Genomic DNA, 5499 nt, shown 5'->3' on the forward strand with positions numbered 1-5499 from the left:
ACCTAGAGTATCAATTTCAAGCCAATCATTTGCACTACTCTTCAAGTAAAAATTATTAACTTACACTCCGTCATTTTTATTGGTGATTTTCCATCACGAGATAGTAATTATAAAATTATATATTGTTAAAAATTGGTCTTCAAGATAATTTTGTCAATTTTTTCATTTTACTGACAAGAAAAGTGATACCCAGGAAGTGTAACTGGTTTTCTTCATGTTACATATTCAGGTCATAACCAACCTAGGCTTTTTAAATCCCAGGCCCATAGTCAGTCATTGAAGGGTGTAACTCTTCAAAATAATATTAATACATATTGTATTGAGCCATACAGTGATGAGCTTTCAAACTTTCTTACTTAATTTTCTAGTAAGGAAGAAGATTTCATTAAACTAGCCAATTGGAAATTAATTACTACACTAACACCTGATATTATTTAAAGTAGCTTCACACAACAAAAGCTAATAAACACCTACCCTTGGAGCACATAAGCAGGTATAAACTTTCTTATCCAGTTGAAATTTAAAATTAGACTACACTAGCCTTAATTCATTTAAAAAGTAAAGACACTCCTACACTGACAGGGCAACAAAATGAAATTAAGATGAAGCTGCAACCCTTGGTTAAATTCATCTGATTGATCAACATGACAAACTCACTAAAAGATAAGGTAAGAAAAAGAGATGGTTTTTCAGATAATCAGATCTGTCCACATTAACTTGTCTTGGAGAACGCCCAACCCACAATGCCTTGCATTATTTGTTGTCGTTGTTGTTGTTGTTATTTTTTTCACTGATCAAGAGATTAAAAGGAAACTGATGTAATTTCTATTGACAAGATTTCTAATCACTCTTCCCTCTCTGTTTTCCCAAGGGTCTTGAGAATAATTGCTAGAAAACTCCTGAAATGATGAAGAATTAAGTAGTGATGCCAGTGTTGTGAAGGCTCTGTCTGCTTTGGGGAGGGGGAGGCGTTTAAGAAAGAACAGTCTGGTTCTTGTCAAAGACATGCTCCTAGGATGGATAAATTATTGGCATTCCACAACCTTTCCCAGTGTTAGAGGAAGTATAGAGGGCAGGTGTTAACAGAGGGAGAAGTCAGTGGAACTGCTAAGAGGAGCAGGAAAGAATCAGAGAAAGGACCTCAATCAAGGGATATTTTAAGTAGGTGCTCAAGGCTCGTTGGGATCATGTCACAGCATCAGCTATGGGCTTACACTGTGGAATGGATACATAGGCGAACCTGTTAGAGGAAACAAACTAAAAGAGCATGTTGAATTGAGTAAGACAACTTGGATTTGTGAAACTGGGTCTTGAGTTGGAATATAGCATCACCAAACAAACATTGTGTGTGTGTGTGTGTGTGTGTGTGTTTAGGGTTTGTCATTTATCATATTTCATCTATAGATGTGTTCACAGTGAATGCATAGACTTAGCTTAGTTTACCAAGCCATAGAAATAGAAACTAGTTCTAGCTGTTTGTATTTTACCCTTGAAAATGTATAACCAGGCACATACTGGTCTCTAAATTTAAGATCTTCCTAGATAACTTCCTTATTAATTTGGTCTGGTTGCCCTGCAGGCCTGCCGGACTAGAGCTGTCATGCTGAGACATTACTCCATGTTTCTTTCTGCTTTTCTTTCATTTTGGTTCCTTTTCTCATTTTATTAAAGAAAATCGTCTAATAGCTGCCCATGAGAAAAAAGACATAGGATGTGATTTTTTTAGATCATTCATGTCTTAAAATTTATTTCTTTAATTTTGTACTTGCCTGCCAACTTAGCTTATTATAGAATTTTAGGTTGGAATTCATTTCCTTTCAAAATTTTCTATCTTGTGCTCCATTATATTCTAGCGTCTAGCGTGGCTGCTGCAAAGTCTACTGTCATTTCAATTCTTTACCTTTTCTATGGGACATAGTTTTGCTCTCTTTGGAAGCTTTTTAGATTTTTTTTTTTATTCCCATTATCTGAAATGTCATCACAACGTGAGTTGGTGTGGGACTTTCTCACGATGCTGGACTGTCAGAGGGTTCATTTAGGCTGGAAATTCATGCCTTCCAAATAAGAAGTACTTATTACTATTTTTATTATTATCATCATTACATTTCCTTTATCCTCTTTTATTCTGGATCTCCCATTATGTGGATGTTGGATAGTTCCTATCGATGCATCATGGAGTAAAAAAGTTTTCATTTATTTGGACTCTTCTATTTTCAATCTGGTTTTGGTTTCACTTTTTGAAAAATATCTTCAACATTATATTCCAAATTTTTATTCAATTTGTTTATAACAGGTATCATATTTTTTGTCTTTCAAAAGTTTTTTGTTGTTTGCCTGGGTTTTGTTTTGGGTTTTGTTTTAAGAATTTTATTTATTTATTTGACAGAGAGAGATCACAAGTAGGCAGAGAGGCAGGCAGAGAGAGAGGGGGAAGCAGGCTTCCTGCGGAGCAGAGAGCCCGATGTGGGACTCGATCCCAGGACTCTGAGATGATGACCTGAGCCGAAGGCAGTGGCTTAACCCACTGAGCCACCCAGGCACCCCCTGCCTGTTTGTTTTTAATAGCCTTCTATCACTCAACAAATACACCTTCTTTTGTCTCCAAGGAAACTGATCATAATTCTGATATTCCCTATATTCTCAGCCTTACTTCTGTTTGCTTCAAATTCCTTTTCAAAAGAGTTGTTTTCATCTCTGTCTTTCAAGAAGGGACTTTCTTAAAATGAATTAAACGTGAATTTGAGACCCTTTGTGCTTGGGCAGGACTTTGCAATGGGTAAGCTTCACCACAGAGGAAATGGTGGGGATCTGGCCATTTTCTCAGATTTTTTCCCACTGCTAGGAGGAATAGATTTTTTTTTTTTTTTTCTTTTCAGGTTATTTGGCTTCTCCAAAGAAGAAACTTGCAGTCCTCTGGCCAGGATCTGTGCCTGGGTCACAGTGTTCTTGAAATTGAGGAATATGAGGTTGCCAAAGCTTTCATTTCAGTTTGTAGAATTTCAGTGTATTTTCCTCTTTTCAGCGTGCTGCCTCTTTCTTCCCTTCCGTGTGCCAGGGGGTCCCTGGGCCTGAGTCCCTCTAGTTCCGTTTTTCTGCAGAGTCCCTGGGATCCTGCTGGGGTGGGGAAAGAATCACTTGGCTGCCCAGCATGCGACCTGCACTGCGCTCCAGGTGAAATCCAAACCGTGTCTCCGTGTTCTGCCTGGTACCTCACCCAGACTTGAGCAGCAAGTCTGCTCAAGGGGCTGAGCCCGCTCCTGAGTCTGATCCCAACGGGTGGCTTCTCCTTTGTGATCTCACACCTTGGGTTCTCCTTCACTGCTTACGTGGCTTTAGCACATCTCATGAGTCTTCACATACGATGTGGGCCTTACCAAGAAAGAACCCTAAGTTTATAATAATGGAATATTAATGGAGTAATAATAATAATGGAATAATAATGACGATGATGATGATGGAATAATAATGGAATAAAGAAGAGAGAGAGCTGTGCAGGGAAAGAAATATGACGAACAGAGTCGAGCAGCTGACAAGAATATGGATTATATGCTTGTATGGGGCACGCGGGGTGGGGTGGCAGAGGCTGTGGGAAAACCAAAATGAGAAAAAAAGAGTCCCTTTGAGGAACAGCAGACGAGGGTTCTGTGGGAGCCAGTTCACGGGGACTTGAAGGCTGAGCTGCAGAATTGGAAATAGTTACAAAAGGCAGACGAGGAGCCATGAACAACAGATTTGTGGTGAAGGTTTCATGAGGTCAAATAGGGAGGCAGGGACATCCTGCGGTGCCTTTTCCGTAAGCCGGACGGACGGATGAGTGGGGAGAGCCACAGCAGGACTGGGAAATCCCCAGTGAACTAGAAATGAAAGAGGGAAAGAGCATTATTGGGAGAAGTTCTCAGAAATCTCAGATTCTAAGGGCTGTGTACTAGGCATTGCATTATTACCGTGAGGTCCCCTTGAAAATGAAGAGTTATATTAAAGTATCTAAGGTGTGTCTTTATGATTCTGGAAAATCTGTATGAAAAATAAACTGTTATTCAATTTTCCAAATATTTCTGTGGAATATGGACACAAAATCGCACACCTGGGGCAACTGGGTGGCTCCGTAGTTAAAGCCTCTGCCTTCCGCTCAGGTCATGGTCTCAAGGGGCTTGGGATCGAGGCCGGTATCGGGCTCCCTGCTCAGCACGGAGCCTGCTTTCCCCGCTCTCTCTCTGCCTACCTCTCTGCCTACTTGTGATCTTTGTCTGTCAAAGAGATAAATAAAATCTTAAAAAAAAAAAAAAAAGAAAGAAAGAAAGAAAAGAAAATCCTAAAAAAAAAAAAAAATACACACTTAAATTCCTGGCAGATTTAGAAATGCTTACATTAAACACCACCACCAAAAAAAGAAAAAAAAAAAAGAAAGAAAGAAAAAAGAAAAGAAAATACCTCAGGGCTTTAGAAGAAAAAACTTTATGACTTAAAGTTTCCCCATGCAGAAAGAGCTCCCAAATATATCCCCTGTACCTGGCACAGAAGCCATGAGGAAATAATTTCATTAGAAAAGAAGGTTTTTGATAAACAAAGTCAATTCTTAAAATGCCATCGGGTACAAAAGGATGGATTGCTAGTAGAATTTTAGACATACGGTTTATTATTCAATAATGCTTATTTGATTATGACTAAAATTGCTAAATTATGATAGAAATATAACATATATAAATATAAAAATAATTAGAGACTGATACTGGTTTTACAACAAGAAAACAGATTTGTGGTTAGGCATATTCAAGCACAAAAAGAAATGAACAATTTATAGCAAGATAGTTTCTCTTGGGTTTTGTGCGTTTGGAGATGCTCCGCCGAAAGTCCTAGTTCAGGTACAAACCTGTGCTTCTTAAAATACATTTTTAACTCTGGCCAAAGCGCTGTTTCTTCCCCGTTGAAATTATGCCGGTCATGCAGACAGCCCTAGTGTGATCGCTAAGTTAGCATTCGGTGGGAACATTTGGACCAGCAACTCCATCCCCGGGGCACTAACCACTAGTTATTTCTGGACCCGACTGGAGGCGCTCAGTTTCCTCTTCTCTGAGAGGCAGCTGTCACAGCAATTTAGTGTCTCTTGCCACCACAGCAGGACATTGATTAGTTTGACTGTGGGAAAGAAAATGCCACCCACGGAATAATCAGTTCTATTTTTTTCAGTGGTGGGCAAAAGGGTATCTGCTCCTAGACCAGCTTTGTGCGAAGACAGCCACAATCTGTTTTTCCTACTTGCCTGATGTCACACTCTCCTCCCCACTCCCAGAGAGCTGGAGAGAATTCTAGGTAAGCTGCAGCAGTCTGGCCCCCAGGGGAGTCTTTACTTATCTCAGATGCAGAGTCCAGTGATATCAAAGGAACTGTGGTTCTGGGCGGACCCGTGAGGTAGAGGAAGTCAGGTATCAGCAATGTCCCCAATTCCTCTCCTATTAAACCCTCCTTTGTTTTTGCTTTTGGGTTTGTTTTTATTTTTGT

Source organism: Mustela nivalis, assembly GCF_964662115.1.
Source record: "Mustela nivalis genome assembly, chromosome: 3".
Lineage (NCBI taxonomy): Eukaryota > Metazoa > Chordata > Mammalia > Carnivora > Mustelidae > Mustela > Mustela nivalis.